At 37.6% G+C, this 14,030-nt stretch overlaps 1 long non-coding RNA gene across 1 annotated transcript; it reads left to right on the forward strand.

Moving 5' to 3' along the window:
* Positions 1-7,700: 7,700 nt before the first annotated feature.
* LOC133731991 (uncharacterized) lies at positions 7,701-10,200 on the forward strand. The gene is made up of 4 exons (XR_009856882.1): positions 7,701-8,343; positions 9,111-9,221; positions 9,322-9,468; positions 9,917-10,200. It is a non-coding gene; the product is annotated as an uncharacterized LOC133731991 (long non-coding RNA).
* Positions 10,201-14,030: the final 3,830 nt, after the last annotated feature.

A 14,030-nucleotide genomic window follows, 5' to 3' on the forward strand; every position in this document is an offset into this window, starting at 1 on the left:
TAGTCGTCTATTGGGGGGCAATAGACTATCGGGGCAATAGAGGGCAATAGAGGTCTATTGGGGGGTAATAGATGTCTATTGGGGGCAAAAAAACATTTCCGGTGAGATTTTCAGCAAATTCCTGTGGGCGGCGGCCGATGACAAGATTCCGGCGATCGGTGACCGGAATCCGGCGAAAGTTGGCTGGATTCCAGCGGCCGGTGACCGGGCTCCGGCGAAGTCTACTATGGTTTGTCTCTCTTCCATTTTCTCTCTCTCTCTAAGTTTCAAAGGGGTGAGGGTAAAATGGTATTCAAAAAAAAATTAAAAACAAAAAAAAAAAAATTAATGGGGTATTACGGAAGACCTTCTTAGAGTGTTTTGGGAAGAGGAAATTAAAAAAACTTAATGGGGTAAGTGGGAAAAAAATATCTAAAAATGGGGTAAATGGACAAAAACCTTTTCTTTAAAGTCCCGAGTGATTATATGTATCACTACTACCTGCTTGGAGATGAAGCTCAAAACAATGTGATTCAGATCAATGTCGATCTCTTCCTTTTTGAGCTTGGGTTCACGGCATCACAAATCCACCGCAGAAATAGATGGCACCGAAACCGCCTATGCCTTGTCCCTCTGTCCGTGGGATGTCATCCGACAAATCTGCTATTTATGATTGTGTTAACTCAAACTCACACAAGCCTGTACCAACTTCAGGGAAGTTATTATATTCAACAATGGCTGTATGCTAAGATATTGATATTCATACCATGGGAGCCCTTGTAATGAGAACCACTAAAATGAGGACTAGTTGAGTACTTTCTAATCAATGGTTTGGGAGACGCACTTTTCGATTACATTACAGTAAATTAACTATTAGATGTTTATGTATGCATAAGTAGATCACTTCTGAAAATTTCTTTTGAATTGCTAATCGTTAAGGTACAAAACTAGATCAAATTAATGGATGAACCAAATCTGTCAAACATGAACCGTTCATGTTCATAACTGATAAATCACGATTATGAATGCCTTAACAATTTTCAATTTGGTTGAAAAATTGCATGAATGATCTACACATAAATATCTAAACATCTAAATCTCATTTTAGTGGTCCTCATTAGAAGAGCTCCCTTCATACCATACCTTGGAATATTATCTTGGGTCAGATATTGATGTGTGCAGTGGTACAGGAAAGCCGTTCAACTTGGTTCATTATCGTAGCAAGTTTCCTATCTTGGTTGAGGACCTTTTGGCTAATGTGGCTGCAGGGAATAGTACTTCCAAACGACCTAATTTCGCTACCGGTTTAGCGATAATTGTGGATTTTGTTTCAATACATGGGTTGGCTAAATGCACTCCTGATATAAGTGGGAATAACAGCATCTATGGCTTAAGAATGTCTTTATACAATTATGAGATTAAGTGCGAAGGGAAATAGTGGCCTCATGCTTTGTTACCTAGCTGTTAAGTGAGGTTTGATGTAGTCGACTTCACCTAGCTATTAAAGTATCTTTAGCAGACTCTCTATCTTGGCTCCTTAAAGCATCTTTAGCAATACTAGCCATTTTTAGTCAAAATTTAGCCAAAGTAGTTGAAATCTTATTTTGACTAGCCACTTTTAAAATGAGTGCTCATCAGTTTTTTATTTTTATTTTTGATCAAATAAACAACTCATATGCAATAACTAGTCTATTGTGAGTCGAACTCATGACCTCCCACTTATAAAGGAGAGATTTATGCCACTAGACCAAATGGTGCCGGGCATAGACTGGGTTTGGATTGGTCCGGTCTGAAAACTTGCAAAATCGAGTCTGAAACCAACACTGTCAGTTTGGTCCAGATCTGTCTTTTAAGCATGTTAAAACTGATGAGAAACCGACCTGAACACAATCGATCCAGTCTTTCGGTTTTTCGGGCCAAGAAAACTGTTTTTCCAGATTTCAGTCTTTAGGTAACCTGCTTCCAATTTTCAGAATTCCACATGACAATGATGGCATTTTCAACCTCAGTACATAAACAGAAATGACTAATTCAGATCCCAGAACAAATAAAAGATGTTGGAACTGCACAAAATAAGTGAAAATCTGCAAAACTATGCAAACTGCAGAATTGCAGATTCAAAGACTACAAAGTGCAAACTGCAAACTAGCAAACTAAAGCAGTAAAGCCATCCAATCCAACTATGCAAACTTAAGTATTTAAGTCATCCAAATCTGCACTGAAACTAAAGCCATAAACAGATAAACTCAAGTAACTTATCAATCACTACAAATCTGCCATAAACTAAAGCCATAAACAATCACTACAAATCTACAATGCAGTTGACAATAAACTAAAGCCATAAACGCATAATTTATGCAAATCTGCAAATCCCCATTATTAGGGACAATGGCACTATGCAGTTCATTATTTCAATAAACTCAAGCAATAGGTTATCATCACAAGAAGATTTCATTCAAGCTTGGACCGGGGAATCTCTCGTCATTAAGGCTTATTATTTCGTCTACTTGGTTTGATCCGCGGTTTGAATCTTCTATTGCACCGCTTTTGACCTCTCACCTTCCCCTTCCCTTTTTTCGGAAATCACTAGAATGCAGTTCATTATTTCAATCAACAAAAACATTTATTAAAAGTTTAAAACTTAAAGCCATGTCTTGAACTTGAAGTCTTGAACCCTCAACGACAACTCAACAAGGGCAGAAAGCAGGAACTTCACTTCATGATTCATGACACCATCAAGTCCATCTCCACCCTGCAAAAAAAGGGACATTCCAACTCAAATAAATAATATGCAGAAGCAATAGGGTAAGATCAGCAACTATATTCAAACGATTGTTCAAATGTTCAATATTCTATATTTTCTTGGCCTCTTTGAACTTCCAGCAGCCTTTAGTCCCTTCACTGCCTTGTTTGGTGTTGCCGAAGCTCCTTGCTTGTTCATTACTGCAACAACTTCTTGCTTTTTTGTTGCTAGAGCTGATCCTTTGATTCCTTTCCCTTTGGCAGCTTTGACTTGCGCACTATCTGCTGTGTCTTGAAGCACATGGTCTACAAAAGAACAAATTCATATTATCACAAAAGTGCAAAGTCATTAAACACATAAATCAAATATTCAAATGATTACAAAATTATACCTCTCTCAACTTCTTCATAGAAGTTCATATCCTTAATTGTTGGAACAACAGTGGTAATTATCATACCCGACATCAAATTAATGGATGCCGGGTATATCTCTCTGACCCACACAAAGATCGTTCCCAAACTGGTTATGTCTTTACTATGGGAAGCACCACGATATCTTGGAGGTCTACGAAACAGACCCTTGTCGCTACTTCTAGGAATCATGCAGAGATTATTGCTTTTCATGAAGCAGTTCATGAATATATATGGTTAAGATCCATAATTTCACATAGTCGAAGAACTTGTGGTTTGAAGTCAACCACATATGAATCTATGTGCATTTAATAGGATAATGAAGCTTACATTGAACAAATGAAGCAAGGTTTCATCAAGGGCGACAACAACAAGCATATATCGCCTAAGTTCTTCTACAATCAGCAACAACAAGCACTTCTTAAGATTGAAGTGAATCAAATCGAATCTGAGGATAATATGGCTAACTTATTTACTAAGTCATTGCCTAAGTCTACTTTTGAGAAACATGTGAAGAGTATCGGAATGCGTAAATTATCCGAACTCCCCTGATTGTTGTAGTTAGGGGGAGATCTCGACATCAAGGGGGGGGGGTGATGTCTACATGTTTGATGTCGAATTATGAAGGGCGTGTTGTACATGTACTCTTTTTCTCCTTCCCAAGGTTGTTTTTGTCGCACAGGTTTTTTATTACTCGGGCAAGGTTTTTAACGAGGTAATGCTAGAAGCACCAAGATGTCAAGGTGACTTCATGTTTGGACGGCACAACAGGGAATGTTGAAGGATGTTCAATTTATGTGTGCCTTACCAAACTATGATTACTTTCCGTTGTTGTAATAGGAGAAGATTGTTCTAGATTCCTAGTCTTAATTAGAATAGAATTCCTTATACTCAATGGTTACGTACTTGTAAAAATAAGCAAACTGTAAAAATGCAAGCCAAAAGCGGTGTCTCTCAAAACCCTAGCGCCGCCTTCTCTAGGCTGCTTTAAAGGAGGTCTTAATCCCCTCCACATCATTGCTTTTCTCGATGAACGTGCCATTCAGATCTCTTCCATTCTCGTTGTGAGGGATGATGGATTGTGCGTTGCTTGGCAGCCTTGGTTGCGGTGGTAGGTTTGCACAGCTTCCGGCCTTGACCACGAAGGCGAAGGCTTCTTGGCCAATCTTGTTTTCTGGGTGGAAAGTTTGGATCAGGGTAGGTAGGCACCTTTCATCTCGTCGGGCTTGGCTGACCTTTGATGATGGTGTTGAGATAGCTCTGCAATTGATTGTGTCGGTGGTGATGCTGGGTTTAGGATTTTCAGGCGCTCTGATTCTGCAAACACCGGCGGTGTCGTTGGACTGGTCGAAGGTTCGGTGGTTCATCAGCCTAAGCGTGCTGCAGGTGACTGAATTGAAGAGGCTGACGGAGACAGTGGGGATCTGTATCGGGGTGCCCTATTCTTGGGTGTCCAGTTCAATATGGGTTTGGGCCAAAATCTGAGCCCAGCAGTTGGGCCTGCATTTCCCATAGGTCTGGATTTAGGACCAAGAGACCTTATACCTGATTGCTGGTTAAGTTTTACTACTTGTAATATTTTGGGTGTGCTGCGTTTACTCTTGGGTAAATTGATCATTGCTACATTCTATGAAGAGTCTCAGTACAATCACGCTGTGAGTACCACAATTGAGTGCCTTGGTGAGCAGTGTGTTTTAGACTGGGATGAATTTAGTTTTGATTGGTTTACCAATTCCTTGCATACCCGAATTGCAAATACTGATGATTTGCTCTACAAATCTCAAGGTCATGACAATGGTGCTATTGTTGGTAATTATCTTGAGGAGGCTGGGATTTTATCTTCAGTTTTTGCTAAGTTCTCTATTGGTGCTTCAGAGCAATGTTTTATTGTAAAATGACAAATTGTTGGTGTAGTACACCTTCTGGTTTGTTCTCATTTAGCTCTATGGTCAAGCCGAATTTGGCTTTTGTATGCTCCCAATCTCATGCGGGATGCCCTCTTGAGCGATTTCTATAGCTAATTCAATGAATTCTCTTCTTTCAAAAAAAAAAAAAAATGGTTACGTACTTGTATCCTCTATATATAGAGGCTTGTATTATCAATGAAAGATACAACTATTTTCTCTGCATACCATATTCTTAAACAGAATAAAGCCGAGAAGTTAGCCTTTATTTTGCTTCCTTAAAAAAATAAAAAATAACTAGAAGGACTAAATAATAAGATTTCTCTTGCACCAAGCTCTAATATTTATCAAGACAAGTTCATTCCCCCCATTAATTAAGGTACAGAACAGAATGTTCTTAACTAGATTGCATATAGAAATATAAGAATTCCTTACTCCTGTTATAACAAGCTACATATTCATTATATTATAATAAATAACCTAAGAAAGTCCTCAGAATATCGTTATGCTTCAGCTCTTTTCCTCAGTGACCGGCTGACCTGCAAACCAATAAAAAAACTAGAGTTAAGAGAAAGAAATGACAGTAACATGGGAAGTCCTCATTGTGGAAATGGAAGGAAGCCCTTATCAGTCTAGTAAATAGGAAAAAAGATGAAAACAGGAACAGACCACACAGACTAGTCCGCTACATCAATTACAGAGGAGACTTGCAACAACCACCCTTGTTGTATAAGCAACAACAAGAAGAAGAAAAAATAGTAGCACTTGGAACAGGATACCAAGTTAGTTGCAACAATACAAATGAAGATGAGAACTAAAGCAGTCAAAAATGAACCAAAAAGATTCAGACATCAATACAAGCAAAGGTAATATGATGAAAGAAGATTTGAAGCCACAATTGGTTATTCTCTTTTGCCAACTTTTTTGTTGCTCAACCAAAAACAAAAAGAAACTGAAACAGCGACCAATATCCCTCGGGAACACACAGATAAAATGCTTGATAATGTAACAATAATAAATTTGTCATCATTAGTTGGATTTTGTAACAATAATAAATTTGTTAATTGCCACTCTCGAAGGAACTTTCAGCAATTCAGTTGCCAAACAACTAAGAATAGGTCGTTAACGACTTATACAGTTATACGAAAACAACTAGAATGTCATTGCTAGCAATTAGTTACAGGCTCTGAGAAATAAGAATCAACTCTACATGGTTGTCTTTTACTGCTCTAGATGAGCAATTTAGATTCAAGTCAGTAGACTGCATCTTGATGAGCTCCTCGAATTGCTTTTATATTTTCATATTTTGCATGAAAACATTGTGTTGCTATGTACTAGAAACACAGCAATGGGATATATATGTACCTTATCAGAAACGCAGAAATCTGGATCTCCCCCCAATTTGTGTGTTACCGTTCTAGTTTATTGCCTGCATAGTCTAGATCATTGAATACTTGGAGATGAATGAAACTAGTTGTACGTAGATGGCTACCACCATGCTAACATAAATCGGTGGCTGACGAGAAAATCTGGCTTCTGATGCGTGGCTGATTAATATTAAGTCTTCCAGTTGGTCAGAGGCTGGAGTTCTTGAGTACGGACTGGTTCTTAATTAGCATAATACATTAATACCTCATATTAGGAAGTACAAGGTCATGCTAAATACTGCACTAATAAGATGCATGTTTTCATGTGATTGCATGTTTCTGAATGTATGCTATGAAATAGGGATGTGATCGAAAGAGAAGTTTCTGAGGCTCAGAAAGGTTCATCTGATGAATTTTTCAAAGAATGTCTCAAGCGACTGTCATGGTCGTCCGATCTCTTGTTCATTCGAGGCATTCAGAAGACGTGCCGCGTGGGATAGCAATGCTTGAAGGTTCTCTTCCTGCTTAGTGAACTTTTGAAGCTTTCGTTGTGCATTTGGTATCTTTACTTAGGCAGTGCACCTCCTTATTGGTGCTGAGAATAAGGATTATTAATTGTTTCATTGTTTTGACTTAATACTGGTGATTTGTACTTTTGCAGGTTATGTGAGTAATGCTAATAGCGAAATTGAGAGAGTCTATTGTTGAAATAGCAAATCAAATAAATGAGCAAACTATTGGTTTGGTGGGTTTCTATAGATGACCACCACGTTTTTCATTTTTTACCACCTATTGTGGGCTATGCATGTAGCTAGCCATGTTGCAAACTTGATTTGATTTTTCATATTGCAAATTTACTGCTTTCTCATATGCAGATTGTATTGGTCAAGAGACAAAGCATGCATTAAGTGCTTGTCTGATAGCTGTGTCGTAAGAATATATCTCTATTAAGAGAAAGTTTACATGTTGGGTCACCTACTATTTACTGTTTTTTAGTATTTATTCACTCTGGGTCACGGGCACAGTTTCCAATAAGATCTGGATCACCAGGTCAGCATGCAGGTCACCAGGGTGACCTAGAAAGTGACCCAGAGTGACACAGGGCACGAAATATACTGTACCCGTGACCCAGAGAATGAAAATACACATAAAAAGCAGTGAATAGTAGGTGGCTTGGTGACCAACGGGTGAACTTGCTCTAATAAAGCGAGCAGCTGTTTACTGTTCATCTTGGGAAACTTTCGAACTTCCGATTTTGTCCCTGTTTGTGCCCATGATTTACAGAGAAACAGGGAGACAGGTGGTTCGCATGCAAATAGAAAGGAAGGAGACGACATCTGGCTTCTGCGGATGGTTTTCGCGTGGTTTTGATCTGATGGGAGACGGAGATATCAACGAGAGCTTTGATCTGGATTCTGCCAACATAGAGAAAAAGAGAGGAGACGAAGAAAGAAACTTGAAATATCATGTCAGGCTTTGGAAATTGAGGTAGCCCACGAAGGTGAATGGCTCTCTCGCTCTTTTCTTTATCAACGATCAACGATGTTGGGGGGTTGACTGATTGTATACAGAGTTTTTAATTTGATGTTTCACCAGTCTACTCTGGGTGGGTTTGCTTATAAATATAAGGAATAGATTCCTACTTACAGTTTCAGTGAAATTTGTTCTGCACATTTTTAATTGGGCAGTGAGAATTGTGATTAGGGGAGTTCAATTTGTTTGATTGGGGTTGTGAGATTATTGTCGAATTCGTGAAATTCGAGGTTTATAGGAGAAAAGATAAAGCCAACGTGGGTTGTGTGAAATTTTGATACTTTTGCTTATTGAAGAATAGAACGACAGTGAGTTGAACTGGGTTGGGTTGTGTTCTCCCTGTTTTGGTGGCTGAATTGAATTCATATCTACCTTCAAGTTCAAACTGAAAGAGCCAAGCAGAACAGGTTAGTTCTGGAGCTTCAGCTTTATAGCTATTATTTCTCTATCATACGACCCCTTTTTCTGGGTTTGTGTTTTCCCTTCCCTTTATGCATTTCTGATTCTGGATATGCTTAATTCCTCATTGTCTTTCTCAATCAGGAATCTTTTGGGTGCTCTTTTTACTTATTACTAATGTGTTGGCTACGACTTACCATGATGTTTGTTTCAAAGGCTTTTACCTTTTATTATTCTTCATGAGGAAAATTTTACCATTGTTTAGGTAATTTGTGAAGCTGGTGTTTGTTTTTTTTTAATTTTTTGAGTTTTCAAGATGCAAAATGATTGACGAAATGCGTATGGCTGTTTCTGTCAGCCTCGGCCCTTATATTGGTTTAAGTGGAATGTGATGATAAACTTTTTTGAATTCCATTATGTCTATTTCTAATACAAGAGGCTGAGTTATGTCTAATTCTAATACAAGAGGCTGAATTATGTCTAAATGAATTTTTCAAATTCCATTATACTAATATAATAGAAAAGAGGCTGTGAAAACAAGTTTTTTTCCCCCCCTTTCTGAAACAATGACAGTACAGTCAGTACTTACTGATATGCATTCTTCATATAGTAATCTGGCATTTTGAAATTGTAGCATTCATGAATTTTGTGGAAAAATACTCTTACTTCACAGATCACTAACTTTACCAATTCCCTAATGGTGATGGAGTGCAAGAAGGCCTGTGTTTTGTATGTTGGTTCTAAAGTGATGGGTTTTGTATCATTTTCATTGTAGATTTTCATCAATGTTCCATTTTGGTACTATTGTCTCCACTCTTGACTAAACGAACCAAGAGCAAGTTTGTTGTGGCTCTCCCCCTGCTAAGGTCCCTGAGACTCTTCTCAAGTAAGTCTTTTCCCTCCATTATTAGCCATCAAAGATCTGATTTTGACTCCATTAGATACTTGACATTTGCGAAGTGAACTAAAATTGTGTATATTTTCAGGTACATTACAGCTGAGAAGATACTGATTCAGTATGGTGGTTTCAAGAGAGAAAATGATACCAAGTTCTTCTTCTCTGAAGATGGTTCTGTTTTTGAGCAACTCTCAAGGCCGTATCAAAGCAAACCATAGAAATTGATGCAGCTCAGGTACTAATAAATTTTTTATTTGTTAGGATACCGAAAACTGAGGATAATAACAGAAGTTTATTTGAGGCTGCTTTTTGGTTCTCTAGCACATTTTGCAGAGTGTGTGGTATTTGGTTGTTTTGGTTTTTTTTTTTTTCAATTTTTTTTTTCCTGATTCTTTAAATTGTTTTGTATGTGAAGATTTTGTTGGGTAGATTTGCCAACTGTTTGTGTAAGAATTTGACAGTAAAAGGAAACACAGGTTCTGGATTCAAAATCATAGACCTACCCAACAAAACACCAAAACCTTTTAACCAGGTGGCAAATTCACTGACTGTAACCATGCTATGCTTACTCAAAATGACATTTGGAGTTATTTTACGCTTTGAATCATTTTTTGCTTACACAGTTAGCAAATAGATTGAGTATGCTGTTTTTGATATTGGGTTGTCATGGATTTTGCTTGCAGGTTTGCACTTGCTACTATGCACGTAAATGAAGTAGTGCTGCATTTGAGTGTTGCAGATGCAAATCCACTGTTTTTGTAACCAAAATGGAACAACACCCACCCTTGCTAGGCTTGCTTCTTTTATTAGTGTGAGATTAGTGTGAGTGAGAGTGTGGTGTGATTTGTTTGTTGGATCCAGATCCTCTCATTGACTGAGACTTGTCCTTGACTTTAATTATGAACCATAGATTATAAATCCAAAGGGTCATACAATGACACCTCAGCAAAATAACTTTAAAACCTCATTTAAGAGGACAGCAATTTGTCCCCTTTTCCCCTTCGTCAATTCTTCTGTACTTCTTTAGGATCTTTGCATCCACGGTTTGTGTTCATGGGCAGATTCAATCTGCAGCTATTACGTCGTCATTTATGTCCCCAATTCCAAATGCAACTCTAAAATCGAATCAGTTATATGATCTGGGTAATTCTGATGCCGCTAGAGTATAAGATAATGAATGGGTTGAATTCAAAAAAAAAAAAAAAAAAACCAGATGATAGACATATGAGTCTAGTCTATGCTCTCAATCCTCATCATCAACAGTTTTGTTTCTTTAATTTTGAGATTATGGATTTGCAATCAGGTTATTTCTTTTTCCGAATTGTTGGTTGCGGTTAGTTTTGGTATTTTCTGGGATTCAAAAAGCATATTTCAGCTTCTTCATTTGGTCTTCGGAGGATCAATTGTGACAAATCCATATATAGCTTCAATTGTGAAGAAGACTTACTGTACAATTGAAGCTGTCATTGAAGAACATGCTTTTTGGTGTTACTGTTGCATTAGGAATTGATAAAATTGAAGCTATCTGTGATTGAATCGAGCAGCTAGAATCTGGAATTGAAACAAAAATGAAACCCAGCTATATTTGGTTCTCCTTTTTCCGCCATATGGCTTTCATCCCATTACTTTCTGTCTCTTCCAACCCATTAACTTTTAGGGATAATGACCACTTACCCACAAAATACCAAATACCACCCCATACACTCCACTAACTTATTTTAAACCCCATTCACACAAAAGTTTTCTCTTTTTCTCTCAACTATTCCTTTCACTTAAATGTTTATCCCATAAGTATCACTCTCTCTTATTCCAAATATTGCTTTTACTATTATTTTCCTTTGATGAAACGTGGTGGGCCCATCTTGAATTTATTTGTCTAAATTATAATTGCAGCTAAATTTCATCCTCGATCTCGAAGGTAAACAGTTAGTTTTACTATTCATAATTTCGATCATTGACAGACTTGAATTAAATGCTATTTGTAAAAGCACTAGCAAAGAATTGAAAAAAGAAAGAGAAAAGTTGGAAAAATTGAAAGACTATAGAGAACGTCTTAACAGAGAAACTCCCAACTATTGGGATATTATTTATAGACTCCAAACCAGGATCTATAAATTAGAAGAAGATATTGATAATCTTTTATATGTACTTGAAGAGGAACAAAAACCTCTTGACTACCTGAGCATTGGTTAGATCCGCAATTCACTGGTATCAGAGCTTGTAAAATAGCTCAGCAGGGGAATCCCCAATGGGGACAATGTCTGATTTAATAATAGAGAGACTGAATTCTCTATTAAAATCTTCTGATGAAAAATATCAGATCCTGCAGCAAGAAATATCTAGATATCAAGAACATCTAGAAAAAATTCCTGTTATAATCCACCAGTTAGAAAAACTGGAAAACAAACTGGATTATATCAAAGATCTTCCAAAAACGGAAGAAGAAAAGCTAACAAGTGTTAGTAAAAAAATCACTGAACAGCAAAAAACGCTGGATTCTATGAAAACTATACTGAAGGACAAGAAAGTGCCTATAGTAAAAAAGAAAGCTAATGGATTCAAACCATTAGAAAGACCAGAGAATCCTGTTCCAAACTTGATTTTTCTGGATCCCTCAACTAGTTCTACTAGTATTCGGTATGAAAACCCGAAAGAAACTCGAAATGTCAATATGATGAGCATCTTCGGGAAAAAGAAAGGAGTACAACTCCTAAATTCTGAAGAATTTGAATACAATGAAATCGAGCATGAGGTAAAAAACGCCTCAATTCCAAAGCTAGATTTCAAACAAATATACAAAAGGGGAACATTTGACCTGATGGACAGCCATCATTTCAAATTGCTGGAATTTACAACCCCCTCTACAACAGGAGAAACAGATCTACTGATGATCACTCCAGATGAAGTCGCCAGAGCCAGAACAAAAAAATATCAATTTATGCATATTGGAGCAGTCCAAGTAGGCATAAAGCTTCTAGCTCGTGAAGGCATAAACTGTTCAGTTCTATGTGTCTTACAAGACAATAGACTGGAAGATTTTCAAGCTAGTCTCTTGGGAACCCTTGAAGCATCTCTGTGCAACCAAGTAGCATACTTCAACTGCTTCCCCAACTTCTCTACCAGCTTGAAAGATGCAGCTCACTGTCTCAGACTGAGAGTCAAGACAGACGGCATATCTATGAAAAAAGATATGCAAGAATTGGCAATAGTATACAGGATATACTATAAACTGATGAGTACTACAGTAGAGCCAAAGACAAGGATATCAAACATCCCTGGTCTTACTACTGGATTCCTCACCAGTCAGAAGAACCATTCACAACAGATCCATAAGGTTACTTGGGATGAAGTAACGTTTCCTATTGAATGGAAATTATCTGGTCCGAAGCTACCAGCAGAAAGTGCAAAAGCTAAAATTTATGAAAGCAGAAAGACTGGAGAAATCAGTCTAAATTTTGACAATCACAGAAAAAGTGATGTCTGTCCTGAGAATATCAGGATAAACAAAAATCTTCTCAGAAGAAGCTACAGCACTAGAGAAGCTAGTACTAGTGGCGCAAAATCCACTATTGAAGATCCAATTACTGAAGAAGACCTTGAAGCTGATCTAAACAGACCAGTCAAAATGCTTGGAGCACAAAAGCTCTATGATCTATATGAAGAAGCAGAATTCTGTGAAAATCCAGAAAGATTAGAAAAACTAATCGAAGAAATGAAAAATTTCAATCCAGGAAAGGAAAGAAAACTCCTTCCCTACCAAGATGTTGAAATGGAAGAAGGAGAAAGCTCCAAAACTTCCATCACCAGAGAAAAGGGAAAGGTAAAACTCCCTATACAGAAAGCCCCTACGGGCAGAAATGGAGAAAGAAATTCTCAAAGATTTGTCCCAGAGGACAAGATACCCAGAGTACCAATTACCAATTTTGGTATCTGGTTAGATCTGGATAAAACTCTAGACAAGAGAAAAACTCTTGACCAATGGGTAGACAGCCTGATGATGGCATCTGCTCTCACCTTTGGAAAATTTGAAGCTCCTGATCTTCAAATGTACTTTGAAACTACTCTCACAGGAGTAGCAAAGAAATATTATTTCTCTTTCAAAGAAACGGCCAGAGGAAAAGAATGGCTTGAAGACATCAAAGCTTCAAAATCTCCGTATGATTTTGCAGTACCCCTGTACGATCAGTTCTGTGGAGATTCTGCAAATATGAGTGAAAAGGCCAGAGAAACGGCCAAATCAAATATCTATGCTCTCAAAATTTGCGACATGAGATATTTTGAAGAATACTTGAATGAATTTCAAGAATATTACTGTACAATTGGGGAACTAGAAAGCACTGATCTAGTCAACCTGTTGCACAGGAAACTCCCTAAACCATGGAGAACAGCTGTGCGAGAAAGCATAGTAGAAAAACCAATTGAAAGGTTTTCAGTTGGAGGAATTGTAGACCCCCGTACTTTTTCTTGTTTATTTTAATTTGTCGTATAATGTTTGAAACTACGTATTCGTATGGTACACAAGTATTCGCGCTTAGGTTAAGACTTTGAGGCCATTAAAAAGGATTAAGAAATTTAGAGAAAATCCAATTTGGGTCTAGAAAAGTATTTTTAAAGTATCAAGGCTTAGGATAAGCTCGGAAAATTTTTCCCGAAAGGATTCGATGAAGTATAGGAGAAATAAGGGTGTTTGAAGAGGTAATTTTCGGAGTGGGCTTGAGAAAATTAAAAGGAAAATGAAATAGTAGCAGCCCAAGCCCATTGGCCCAAAAGGAGGGGCAGATTTGACTTTTCACAATT

The sequence above is a fragment of the Rosa rugosa genome, chromosome 2 (genome assembly GCF_958449725.1).
Source record: "Rosa rugosa chromosome 2, drRosRugo1.1, whole genome shotgun sequence".
NCBI classification, from domain to species: domain Eukaryota; kingdom Viridiplantae; phylum Streptophyta; class Magnoliopsida; order Rosales; family Rosaceae; genus Rosa; species Rosa rugosa.